This window comes from Pituophis catenifer, unplaced genomic scaffold, assembly GCF_029215685.1.
Source record: "Pituophis catenifer annectens isolate HBS135680 unplaced genomic scaffold, rPitCat1.0.hap2 SCAF_1, whole genome shotgun sequence".
Lineage (NCBI taxonomy): Eukaryota > Metazoa > Chordata > Lepidosauria > Squamata > Colubridae > Pituophis > Pituophis catenifer.
In genome coordinates, this window is record NW_027256881.1 from 336,467,451 (window position 1) to 336,482,484 (window position 15,034).

The window sequence follows — 15,034 nt, forward strand, 5'->3', positions numbered from 1 at the left end:
AGATTGGTCACAACAAAAGGGTATGACAGGCCATCAAAACCCTCTTCAAAAGCCAGCAATCTTAGGGCTCCCACGTAGTGTCTGCAGAGTATGGTTAAAAATGTCAAGATGTCAACCATGATGTTTTTTAATGTGTCTTTTTTTTTTTTTTTTTAAATACTTTATTGAATTTTCCAATTTTTAAAAAGACAATATACAATCACAATCTTAATCCGAGGTGCAATGTTACACATTTCATTAGATCAAACATTAAATGAAATCTATCCATAGCTATACAATATACAGTTCTATACAGTTCTCTACGTTTCTATACAATTAAGTCCATTTCGGGTGTCTAACAGATCGTAGCCTATTATCATATTTTTATTTTTATTCTATTCTTTAACCAGTTATACCAAATTCCCCAAACTTCGTAGTACTTAAAGTTCTCTTCGTTTTTTAGCTCGCTCGTCAATTTAGCCATCTCTGCGCACTCTAGAATTTTATTTATTAATGTTTCTTCAGAGGGGGTAGAGTTGGATTTCCAGAGTTTCGCAAAGGCTAATCTAGCCGCAGTAATAATTTGAATTGCCAGTTGGGTTTTGTTGTTGTCAAGACCATCTTCAATCATACCTAAGAGGAAGTATTCCGGGGCCAGGGCTATCTCTTGTCCCATTATTTCCGAGAGCCAGAGTCGAATCTTTAACATAAAATATCTGGGAATATGGATTACGGCGAGACTCTCTTCATTAAAAGATGATAACTATATCCCTCTATTGCAGAAAACTAATCAAGATCTTGATAGATGGAGGAGGCTTAAATTGTCCCTGACCGGTAAAATTGCGGCGATCAAAATGAATATTTTACCGAAATTTTTATTTCTATTTCAAAACATACCGATATCACTAGATAAAAAAATTTTTTCGGATCTGAATAAACATATCAGGAATTTTTTGTGGGAGGGTAAGAAATCGAGGATTTCTCTCAAGACACTTCAAGGGAAAAGAAATTTGGGAGGGTTCGGGCTCCCTGACTGGGAATTATATCAAAAGGCGGCAAAAATAATCTGGATAAAGGAGTGGATCAAATTACAAGAAGGTAGACTTTTGACACTAGAAGGACACGATCTCCTTGAAGGATGGCACGCCTACCTCTGGGACATAAAGGATAGGAAGAAAACTCATTTCCATAAACATAAAATTAGAGAGACATTGATTCGTACGTGGCTGGAAATTAGACAGAAGATATATACCAAGGTTCCTAGCTGGTTGTCGATTATGGATGCTCTAGTGGCCCCAAATAGAAGAGGGAATTATAAAATGGGCACATATAAGGATATCTTGGATGAAGAAGGGAAGCTCAAACCCTTGGAAGTATTGAGGGACCAGGGGTATATTCTGGATTGGTGGAAATATCTCCAGATTAAGTCTAGATTTCAAGAAGATAGAGATAAATGTGGTATTGAAATGAAATATGGATATTTTGACAAAATTATTTGGGGACCAGATAAGAAAATGTTATCGAAAATCTATAACTTTATATTAGATGAGGATAGAGCCGAGAAGATAGCTAAAAATCAGCTAAGCATTTGGGAGAAAAATTTAGGATATGGCCTTAATTTCAATGATTGGGAGATAGCTTGGAACAGAAATCTCAAAATAACGAAATCCGTAACATTCAGGGAAAATCACTACAAAATGTTGCATAGGTGGTACCTAGCCCCGGACAGGCTGGCCAAAATATTTCCAAATTCCTCTGCTTTATGTTGGAAATGTGGAAAGACGGTCGGCACCTTTTATCATCTGTGGTGGACCTGCCCTGAGACCAAAAATTTTTGGTTTTTTAATGTGTCTTGCATATGCAGTGTGTGTAGAAAATGGATGGAGCTAGCTGTCTTGATGTTTTTGTTCTGCAAAACGTAAAATCTGCTAAACATGGAAAGATTAACTCCTCTTTTGTTTTACAAATGGAACAATTATGCTTTTCATGGATGTTCTGGTTTCCCTGATCCTTTTCTGGCTGGCAGGAAAAACCTCTGGCGATTTCATGATTTTTTAAAAAGATGTCCTGGAAGTGAATAGGTATAGGAATAATTCTCAAAAATATTTGCTACAAAAAATATTTTAAAGTTAGTCCTGAGAAATGCTGGATCAATATGTTCATGAGCACACAGTAATTCTGTATGATGCTCTTATGTGTGTGTGTTTGTGCACGTGTGTGTACATTTGTGCAAAGTAAACGCCAAAAAGTGGGAAAGCAAGCAATTCCTTTTTTTTAAAGCAAGAATAATATTTATTTTTATATATTTTAATCTGCAATAATGTAATCAGGGTTTCTTACACTTTTTTTTTTCTCTCAGGACTTCTTCCCACTTTTAAAAATTATCCAAGACCCAAAAAGAGTTCTTCTTTTTATAGGTTACATTTATAAATATGTACTGTATTAAAAATTAAAAATGATGCGCCTGCTGCTGCTACCGCTTCTCACAATTGTTTGGTGGGATGTTAATATTGTATTCTATTTCAACATTGGCTGGCAAATAAATTTGATTTCGCAGATCCCTGAGAGGATATTGGGGATATAACAGCTATATTTATTTATATTTATATAATTAAAATAATTATCTTAATATATAATATAAAAGCTGCTGCAAATTCCATATTTTGGATAATGGGGGGAATGGTCAGGGTAAGGTAAAAAAAAATCAAGATAGCAGCTGCAACAATAGTGACATCAAACTCTACTGCCTGTTTTTTATGTACATCACCCACACAACCCTATAAAAAACAGGTGGAGCTTTGATGGCACTATCATAGTTGCCATCCTAATCTTTTTGACCACATCCTGCATACATGGAACATTTTATGGTATCACCACCCTAATTACAGAGTTCATATCCTGGAAAAAAGTCCTTAATCTCACAATAATAGTTATGGATTCCTATCAGGAATGGCCAAATTCTGAAGCACATCTATCTCTTGGGCAACCCTTAAGTCAAAGTGGAACTCTTTCCTAGATTCTACACCTATCCTTCTGAAATTAAACAGGCTTAATTCGGTAACAGTATTTGCTAAGATAGATATCATTTAAAAAAAATAAAAATTACAGAATGAAACAACATAAGGTAGGGTAGGTGAAATAGGTCTACATGCTATACAGAAGATGTTCTTTCTGACTTAAAAGTTGCAACTATGTTCAATTCTGCAAGTTTATTAGGTAGTTTGTTTTTCAGTTGTAAGTCATTCTCATAATTTTCCATAAATATAGTATGTTTTGGGGGGAAATTTCAGAATGAAAATGTGACCTTTGCACAATTCCTCTGATAGCTATTGCAAAACAATATACTAAACATTTCTTTAAAAAAATTAGCTCCTTCCTTCCTTCCTTCCTTCCTTCCTTCCTTCCTTCCTTCCTTCCTTCCTTCCCTCCCTCCCTTCCAAGTACTGAATCTGGATTTAAGACCTGTATCTGGATTTAGGACCTAATGTGTGTAAGACAGAAAAAACAGTAGAGTGAAGAAGCTAAACCCTGAATTAGGGAACATATTTCTTTTGCTGTCTGCTTTGCCTATCTATTAAATATACTCTTCCTAAGTAGTGGTATCAGTATCAGTTGGATCCCCTTTAAATGTAATGTATAATATAATAGTGGATCTCTTTGCAACGTTTCTCCATCTTAAAAATACTTCTAGCAGTTCTGATCACTGAACCTCTCAGAAATAGTTTATTCATTCCAAGAAGTCTTATGAGAACGGAGCCTTCAAACAGACGCATCTTATCTTTTTTTTTCCTTTGTGGAAATATGATACTTGCAGAATAAGGTCCAATGGTTTTAAGGAGCAGCTATCTTAAAGAAGGAAATAATTGGTTTCTCTTATTTAGGACAAAGAACCCGAGGGTTGATTCCCAGAAGGTTTGGAAATATCTTTCAAAATGAATGAGTATAAAAAAGAGGATTTTGACTGAGAACTGAAAAGAGCCAGAATGTCTGCAGGAGTTAAGAAAAAGTCAATGCTAAATCTTAGTGGTTTGTGGGGCTGGTTTTAGAATTGACAATGAAGATACTGAAGTGGTAGATAGCTCCTGACTAGCTGATAGGATCAACTAACAAGTTAGGAAACAAGCAGTGAAGAAATATGCTATAGACTAGCACTTGGTAGAGCAGCTATGAAGATCTTGGCAGAGATATTGAGATGTTATGAAGATCTTGGCAGAGCATGAAGCAGCTATGAAGATCTTGGCAGAGATATTGAGATGTTATGGTAGAGCAGCTATGAAGATCTTGGCAGAGATATTGAGATGTTATGATGTGTCTACCATAAAGATCAGAATTATGCAAGCAATGTTTTCCATGTGGCATTCTATGAAAAGTTGGACTTTGGTAATAGTGTTGACACTTTCGAATTTTTGTGTTGGAGAAGATCCTGAAAATACTGTGGACAGCCAAGAAAACAAACAAATGGATTATTGGCTAAATCTACTCAGAGTTCCCACTCAAGGCTAAATGACTAAGCTCAATTTAGGTCCTTAGGTGAAAACCTAATTCTCTGGAGAAGGATCTGATGCAAAAGTGGGTTTCAGCAGGTTCTGACCAGTTCTGGAGAACCGGTAGCAGAAATTTTGAGTAGTTTGGAGAACCGGTAGTAAAAATTCTGACTGGCCCCTCACCCATCTATTCTCTGTCTCCTGAGTCCCAGCTGATCAGGAGGAAACGGGGATTTTGCAGTAACCTTCCCCTGGAGTGGAGTGGGAGTGGAGATTTTACAGTAACCTTCCCCTGCTACGCCCACCAAGCCACGCCCACCAAGCCATGCCACGCCCACCAAGCCACACCCACAGAACTGGTAGTAAAAATTTTTGAAACCCACCACTGATCTGATGCTGGGAAAGGTGGAAGAAAAGAGGAGGAGAAGATAATAATCGAAAACAAAGTGGATAGACTCAGTTACAGTAGCAAAGTGGCATTGGAGATTCTGTTGGAAAATCTAAAGCAGGGCTGTCAAACTCCCGGCCCATGGGATGGATGCGTCATGCACCAGCCACACCCATTCCCAGTTTAGCGAAGGGTCCCAATACGTCACATGACGCTGCTGTGACAACGTGAGTTTGACACCCCTGATCTAAAGGATCAATTTGGGGTCATATAACCATGGAAAAAAATCTATGTTAAGCTGCTAAGAGTTGACACTAGATTGGATGGAACATAATCAATCTTTATCGGCAGTATTGTGACTTTTTTAAATTTTTGTTGAAATAATGCAGTACAGGTTTTAAAAAGATGTATTAACTACCTGGAGGTCTCTTATTGGAATGTGCAACGTGGTTTATTGTTGGAACTGATTGTTGCCTAATTTGGAGAATACACAACGTGTTTGTTTATTGATAGAATAATAGTGAATGGAATTGAAAAATATAAAGAGCAGAGCAGAGCGTTCCTCCTTCACATAGGAGGAATATCTTCTTTTAAATAGTTTGTTGCAATTCTGATTAGGCAATAACCGTTATGTACAAATTGGATTCTTCTTTTGGGTGATGAACTCTCACAGTTTCAGTCTTAATAAAGTAAATGACTTTCTTACTGGAAATCTAGTCAAATCTTTTTACTATTTTTTTCCCATGGGTTTTTTTTTAAGTAGTTCAGATATGTGTTGAGATTAGCTCACAGACGTGAAGAAATGAGAGGAATCTCTTCATCAGTTTTTAGATTCTATATAATCCACTGTATTGTTTTATTTTTATTTTTAAAAGCATTTTATCAGTTGTCAGCAGACAACATATTGCAAGCAATTCACATCCAAGATTTGTGTTAAATTGCAAAGAAAGAAAGCTGTTCTGTGTAATAGCGATGCAGCCGTTTCAGTATTTCTGTATCACATTGTCAATTTCTTGAGAAATCTTTTGTGTTTTTGTGGGTCTGTTGTGTGACTGTGTACGGATTGTAGAATTATATTTTTTAGCTGGTTCTGGTTTTTAACTTTTTGATCATTTTATTCTCTTTGATTATATTCAATTTTTATCTGCAGAAAATGCCTCAGCAATCCCATTTAGGGACCAACTGATATTATCAATAGTTAAAACTATTTGAAAGGCCCATGAAATGATCCTGCTTCTTCTTGTAATATGATACACTGAGTGCATAATGCAAACCTTTTACAAACCAATTGTCCATAGCAGGAAGTTTGTTTGTTTTTTTAATTTTCCAGGGTTTTTTTTGTTGATTTCTCTTCCTTTTCCTGCTATGATAAAGTTATGCCAGGTAAAACAGGGTTGTAATTTTTATACTGAAAAGATTAAGGTAATAATTATAACAGGGGGTTGGCAGGATCTGGGGATTCAAAGGGAACAGTGCTGATTAGCAGTCCTCCTTTTACAGGCAGAGAAATCCAGAGACTTTCTTCATTGGAAGGGCAGATATTTGTATAAAACCCTTTTCCACACAGCATTTCTTCCTGACGGAAGTATTCATACAGATAATCCTCAATTTACTACCGTTTGTCTAGTGATCATTCAGAGTTACAACAGCACTGAAAAAAGTGACTTATGACTATTTTTCACACTTATGACTGTTGCAGCATCCCCATGGCCACATGATTAAAATTTGGAAGCTTGGCAACTGGCATGTATTTACAGTGTCATGTGATTTCCTTTTGAGACCTTCTGATAAGCAAAGTCAATGGGGAAGCCAGATTCACTTAACAACCATGTTACAAATTTAACAGCTTCGATGATTTACTTAACACCTGTGGCAAAAAAGATCATAATCTGGGGCAAAGCTTACTTAACAACTGTCTTGCTTAACAATAGAAATTTTTGGCTCAGTTGTGGTCATAAGTCGAGGACTACCTGTACAATACATTTAACCTAATTACTGAATTAATCAATGTTCTTGTTCTTCCAATACAATTAACCATAAATTAATCAAACAGGCTGGACTCACCTAACATAGTATATTGGAAAAAGAATGTAATCACAATGAACACTAAACAAGCTTAGCATGATATGTAAATGCACAGGTTAAATCTTTACATAGTTAAATTTGTTGGAATTATAATGCAATCTTATCTCCAGTTATCAAAGAGCAGGTGTAAAAATGAGGACCCAGTTTGTGGGGGCAATAAGCTGACTTTGTATAAATATACAAAAGTATGAAGGCTATTGCTTAACGCATTGTAAGCCGCCCTGAGTCTCCGGAGAAGGGCGGCATATAAATCAAATTTAAAAAAAAAAAAATTCTGACTAGAACTAGAAAAAGTACCCTCCTGAACCCCCAAAAGACACAAGGCTAGAGCATCTGAAGGACTACAGCAGTGTTTCTGAACCTCAGCAAATTTGAAATTTCTGGATTTCAGCTTCCAGAATTCCTTAGCCAGCCCACATATTCAAAGTTATGGAGGTTGAGGACAGAGGTGAAATCTAAAATTTGTTACTACCGGTTCTGTGGGCGTGGTTTGGGGGGGGTAATGTGACTGGGTAGGCGTAGCCATTTTTTTTTTTTTAAAAGCATTTTTTCTACAACCTCTTCAGCCGAAGAGGTTGCAGAAAAAAATGCTTTTAAAAGCCTCTGACGATCAGGCAACTCAGCTGGGATCGCTAGAGGCTTTTAAAGGCATTTTTTTTTTCCCTACAACCTCTTCGGCCAACACAATACTGCCTTAGGCCGTAGGATGTCAAACCACCCAGTAGGACTGTTTTACTATTATCCTTCATCTTTCCTTTTACCTATTCCTTTAGGTAAAATATTATGACTATCACTTTGTTGTTTGTATCTTATGATTTATGTTGATTGCTTTTATTTAATATCCTATGACTATCACTGAGTGTTGTATCTTATGATTTAGGATGATTGTATTTTATGATTATGATCTATGACTTATCACTTGTTGCTTGTATGTGCACTGAGAGCTTATGCACCAGAGATAAATTCCTTGTGTGTCCAATCACATTTGGCCAATACAGAAATCTAAATTCTGGAGTATAAAGAGAAAATAAAGAGATTTACTTGAAATAGAATGTTTTGCAGCAGACACAGATTTATCACTGTTGGTGTTCATATTTTGTTAGGAGCTCTAAATCCCAGCTTTCCATATAGCCTCTAATGCCATCCAATCTCTTTCATCATGATGTTTATACTTCATAAATAGCAGCCACAAAACCTGCAGCATAATTTAAAAACAAACCAACCAAAACACATCTATAAATACTGCTGCTCTGCCACAAAGTTTTCAGAGAATGAACTAAATCAATTGATCCATTTTTGCACCTTGAATGCTATGTGTGAAATCCTGCTAAAATAACCAAAATTATTTTTTAAGAGCAGCCAAAACTTTCCGTTCCATGGAGCACATAAACAGGACTATATAATCTATTTATTTATTAAGAAAGTTTATAGGGTCACCCAACTCTATGTAACCCCTCTGCCGTTCAAGATATATGGAGAGAAACTGCAGCACAGTTGTGAATGCTCCAACACTGGAAATTTTAAAGAAGAGATTGGACAAGCATTTGTCTGAAACGGTATAGGGTTTCCTGCCTGAGCAGGGGGTTGGACTAGAAGACCTCCAAGGTTCCTTCCAACTCTGTTGTTCTGTTCTGTTCTGTTCTGTTCTGTTCTGTTCTGTTCTGTTCTGTTCTGTTCTAAAAGAATAATGTTGGCAATCTGAAACACAGTTTTGCTGAAAGGATAGCTCTCTCTCTAGTGTGTGCGAATCCACATCCACCCACCTAACCCAGAGAGAGAGGTGGGGGAGAGAGGAAGAGAGAGAGAGAGAGAAAGAAAGAGAGAGAGAGAGAGAGAGAGATTCTGTTCCAGTGACTCATTTCCCACTTTCTTATGATAAAAGCAATCCCACCAAATTTAGGGTGTCCTCCCTCCTTACATAACAGTGACATCAGTGCCATCTTTCAGGTCGAAGCAAGCAAGCAAGCAGATAAGTTGCTCAAGACTACTAACTACTACAGATTTTCAGAGTCTGTAATCTCGCATTCAATCTTTGGTGCTGGCAGGTAAGCATCGTCTTCTTTTCCTCCCTTGATCTCAAGATCTGCATTTGCAGCTTATCTTTACTTTTTTGGGCTCACCTGTTTTCTGATCATATATTACATTGAAACACAAGCCATCCAAACAGACCAGATTTTAACAAAATGGTAAGCCACCCCTCCCTTCCTGCATAAAGCAACCAACACTAACCAAGTTTCATCTATTTGGCATCTATAACTTGGAGGTTTTTAATTGAGCATTTGTAAAAACCATCACAGAATGTACAAAATGAAACTATTGTTTATTTCTCTTTAGGGGCAACTGAGAAGTCCAAATTGTCCAGAGAAAATGAACTGTGTTCTCCAAAAAGGCCTTTGCTCAGCATAGTCCCATGCATTTATTCAGCATTTAAATTCTAAATAAGTATATACGATATTACATACTTGTACCACAATGAAGTCAAGGTTAGATGGAAACAAATTCCGTTTGTTTCTGGTAAACAAATTTAGCAGACTTTCTCCTTGTGTGTGAACACCTCCCTCCCAAAAAAAACCCCTCCTCGGTTCTCTGTTCTTCTTTAATCATTTCTAACCTTTCTTCCAATCTTTCTCTCCCTTCATACAATTTCTTTCACTTTCTTTCTCTCCATTCTCTTTGGATTTTATTCAAAGTCTTTGGAGTAAATGATTCCTCTTGACTCCATCCTACTTCATATGACTGCCCAGAGTAGCTGGGAGTTGGACAGCATATAAATTTAATAAATTATTCAAATTATTATTATATATGTTTCTGGATACTTAGCCAGAGATTCTCTCCTAAAATGTTTGCTCAGCGTATGCAATATATGTGTTTATTACAGCATTTCCTAAATCATCCTTGTAAATGGATGGGTTTGTTTTGCTGAGCAAGCAGAGCCTCAAGAAGCAGACTTTGTGGAGATCATAAAAATCATCTTAAATCTGAATTTGCAATTGTACAACAAATTTCTTTTCAAAATAAGCATATAGGAGAGGAAGGGATTTCACCAAAGAAGGGATTTTGAAACTCAACAGAGAGATCCTGAAAAAAGGCAATATTTTTAGGAAATGGATCACAAAATGATTTATCTATGAAGATTTTCACTAAGTCCTAAATTATCCCATATGTATTTTGATTATATCAAGACCCTCCCATCAAAGCACATCTGTTGTTATCCGCGCTAATCACTGTTTCCTCTTTTCGGAGTTATCATACAAAATTTCTTAGAAATTGTTTGCGAGCAGCCAGAAAGTAGCCATCAGAAATGTAATTTCCAAATAAAATGCTTGTAATTTAGGATTCAGAAATTAGCAAATATTTAGGAAGAAACAAGTATGTCTTGTGGAATTATTCCGGTTTATTAGTTCATTAAATTAGTTGGATCAGATGAGACAAGATTTGGATTAAAATTAAAATATTAATGTCCAAAATGTATGAAAGAATTGGGCAATAACTTACTGTCCAGCCAAGATTCAACATGATGCTGGAAATCTGATCTAATGAATTATTTTTGTATCAGGCACAGTGACAGCCTTGGAGAGTATTCTGTTTTTCAGATACCTAGTATAGGGTAAAATTTAGTTGAGAGATAGCCTGGTGATGGTTAAAGTTACCAGGCTAGAAATTGAGAGACCATGAGTTCTAGTCCTGCCTTAGGCATAAAAGCTGGTTGGGTGACTTTGGCCACTCGGTATCTCTCAGCCCAACTCATCTCTTAGGGTTGTTGTTGTGGGGAAAATAGGAGGAGGAAGGCGTGTGAATATGTTTGCTGCCAAAAATAATTGCCAAAAAACCTCCAGGGAGTTGTACCTATCTAGCTATATAAATGGGACTTCTAAATTTCAAAACTGACTTGCAGCAAAAAGTTAATGTTTGAAGTAATTTTGTGGGTGCTAAAATTGTACTAACTTGAATCTAGAATGTCCAAAGGATTCACAATTACACACTGGATAATTAAAATTCTGAAACAAATTTTTGTGTTAGAAGAAATGTTGCCTTTGTGGAACTTTCTAAGAAAAAAATGACCCTCCATTTATTCGCTGCTGAAAAAAATGGAATGCTATTGAAAAGTCATTGAAGAATTTTCCTTTTTTATTAATAAAACGTTTAGCTTGGTTTTCAATTTAAAATAAACTCAGAATGACCTTTTTCGCCAATTGAAACAATTGGTAATAAAGCTACTTCATAATTTAAACCTTCTTTAAAAATTCTGTATCTTTTTTTAAAAAAAAAACCAGGTTAAAAATGGAATAAGACAGAATGAAATAGAATATCGACAACAAACGTCGTTTCTTTCCATAGAAACATTGAGCGGGAGGGAAAAACATTTGAGAAATCCTAATTGGTTGGAACTGATGAACATAACTGAAAAGAGATTTACTTATTCCAAGTATTTGGTGGTCAAATGTAGAGCTCAGAATATAGTTGGGGAGATATTTATTTGAGATATTTGTAGCCCAACTTTTCATTCAACCTGGCATCTTTGACTTTGTGTTGTGTGATCAATGGACTAAACAAACTAGCAACATGTAACATTGGTTATGCACAGACATGGAAAGACCTCTAGATTCCTACAATGGGATAATGGAAGTTAATGGAACTGGCTGATATGGAAAAATTATTTACTTTGATTAAAGAAAAGATTTTGTCTAGCTTTGTTTTTATGTGGAAACCATTTGCACTTTTTGCTTGTAACCAAAAGAAATGCTATATTAATTTCAGAAACTGAGAATTAGAATTGTTTATGGTAAAATAAATACAGCATATTATTGAATTTTAAATCAAAAGATTAAGGTATTTTGCTTTTCTAATTGTATCAAAAGAAAGTTGGAAGCTCCCTCACAAATATTTTTTTCTTTCTTTATTCTATTATACCCCCTTCCTATTTTTTCCTTTTAATTTATTTGCTATATTTTATTTTTTCTAGAAATTTAATAAAGTATTTTTTTAAAAAAAAGAGATAATTAAACATTGCAGTTTTAATAAATCTTGTTGTAGGATTTGCTGATCCCTAATCAAAGGAGAGAGAAAAAATGAAAAAGAAACAAATTTTCCAGGATGCAATAAAAATATAATCTAGAAAATTGGTAGAAGCTTGTTCTTAAATTAGTCTTTTAAATTAATTTTTTTGAATACCTTATTTTTGGCGCTCTGATATTTTCTCATCTCTCTTGCTCCTAGATCTTTTCAGATGCTTCTTTGATGCTTACTCAGTGTAAGTATAATTACTCAGCATCTAGAGATCGGCTGTATATTACAGTTACGCTGTTTTGTTTCAAAAATAGAGGTGTTCATTTTACTTTTGATTTGGTTGTGATCCAATCATCGCTGTCCTCTTAGCCCTCAAGGTAGATAAGGATGGGCTAGAACAGTTTTTCTCAATCTCAGTAATTTGTGTGGACTTCAGCTCTCCAAATTCTCCATCATTATTGAAAGTTCACATTTTTAAATTTGCCAAGTTTAGAGCCTCAACCTATCTAAATCTGGCCCAATTGCAGTCTTTTGTGATTCAGATAGTTTTCCTTTTTGCATTGAACAGTCACTAAAGTGTAGAATAGAATAGAATAACAGAGTTGGAAGGGACCTTGGAGGTCTTCTAATCCAACCCCCTGCTTAGGCAGGAAACCCTACACCACTTCAGACAAATGGTTTTCCAACATCCTCTTAAAAATTTCCAATGTTGGAGCATTCACAACTTCTGCAGGCAAGTTGTTTCATTTATTAATTGTTCTAACTGTCAGGAAATTTCTCCTTAGTTCTAGGTTGCTTCTCTCCTTGATTAGTTTCCACCCATTGCTTCTTGTCCTGCCTTCAGGTGCTTTGGAGAATAGTTTGACTCCCTCTTCTTTGTGGCAGCCCCTGAGATATTGGAACACTGCTATCATTTCACCCCTAGTCCTTCTTTTTATTAAACTAGACATACCCAGTTCCTGCAACTGTTCTTCATTTTGTATGTTCACTAAAAGTGAACATCAGCGAACATTCACTGAAAACTCCCTCCCCATAGTATACGGTGCTCTGTTCCCCAAAATGATGTACGCAACTCCCTCCTTCCTGGCTTTTTACCCACAAAAGTCTTATTATATCTGATTTTATGAGGAATTATATCAGAGGAATTATATTGTTATTGTTTACTATGTTCTGTTGGAAGCAATGCCACAAAGAAATGCTACTAAAATAAACATGTGCTGACCTTTTGAATAATCTGTTTCATAAAAATAGAAGCTAACAGTGCTATTTTAATTCCCCTGATAATTGGAGGTAAACTTAGAAATATGAGCATGAAATTGAATTCCAAAATTACTTAATACTGTTTAAGTTATGAATAAGGGGTGATCGATGGACTAAATGAACCAACAACACACAAGAGAATTAAACATTGGCGGTTTTAATAAGTCTTGATATAGGATCCGCTGACCCCAGATCAAAGAAAAGAGAAAGAGAGAGAAAAAAGGAAAAAGTAGATACATTTTCCAAGATGCAACAACAACAACAAAAGTAAACCAGAAGATATATACAAGCTTTTTTTAAAATTAGGCTTTTAAATTTTAAATTAAATTTTAAACCATTTACTTTATTATAGAAGAGTTATTCTTTAAGATTCTGGCTTTATCATTTCATTTCTTTGTTCTTCTAAATTCTTTCAACACCCAGTTCTATCACCATACATGTATCTAGTTTTGGTTCCTGCCACCTGTATCTGTTTTTTCCTTAAAATTTTTTGTACTCTTGCAAAATTAGAAAAGATTTCTGAACATCAGAAATCAAAAGAGAAATAGATGAATTATCATAGTCAGAAAGTAATAGAATTTTCTATTAGACTTTATTTATTTATTTTAGACAAAACTTTTCAATAGATAAATTCTGGGCAGTAATATTCAAGTGAATTATCTTTAAGGACCTGATTAACATGTAAACTTCTAGAGTCAATTAGTTAAGAATTAATTGTATGAGATGCATTTAATTAAGTAAATTTTACTTGAGTTATGTTTACATCTAGTGTTTACTTAAATTGTGCTTAGTTTTCAGAATAACTTTCCTTCTTTAACTATAGTTAATCTTGTAACGCATGGAGTTTAATTTTTAAAAAATGCAATTTAAATTGTTATGCCACTTTTCTGAATTTATACTATGTTTAATGGTTTGCTCCCCCAATAACTGTGAACAGTGGAAAGCAGCTGCTATTTTAGAATAGAATAGAATAGAATAGAATAGAATAGAATAGAACAGAACAGAACAGAACAGAACAGAACAGAACAGAACAGAATAGAATAGAATAGAATAGAATAGAATAGAATAGAATAGAATTCTTTATTGGCCAAGTGTGATTGGACACACAAGGAATTTGTCTCCAATGCATAAGCTCACAGTGTAGATATAAACAGCAAGTAATAGGTCATAGATCATAGTTACAAACAATAATTGATAAATCAATTAAACAAGTGTTGGTCTGGTAAAGCATGATATTCTGAGACAGAAGAAATAAATAAAGGGTATCTTTCATATCCCTAATACGGAATTCTCAATGAGATATCCTCCAAATTCAATGAGACTCCAGCTCTTACACTTTCCAGCCATGCAATTCCAACACATCAAAACTGTGCCCCAATAAAAGATTGGCCTGAGATCCAGCATTATACTGGATTTTTAAAAATTTAGTTCCATATACCTCTATTCTTTGTCAGCCTTTGCCTGCTTCGTTCCTCTCCCATTCTCTACATCGTCAACAGTGCAAAAATTGAAAGAACCTCTAGCTAGCTGCAAAGAGTTGTTTTCTCTAACTTTTAACTAATCTCCCTTGGATTCTGATCACCCTAATGTGGCAGAACTACTCTCCTAATATCTTGTGGGGCAGGACTCAAGAGGTTGTAAAAATATGTGCAGATATGAGGCTGACTCTTGACAGCAAAGTTACAAACAATACCATACCTTTGAAAAACAAGAATGTCACAGGGGGTTTTAAGATGCATTCAAAAGATTAAAAGGTTTAGTTTACATAAATTTCTGAACACTTTAACTCAATAGCTATTCTTTTGACAGTTAATCGGAGAATGGGATGAGG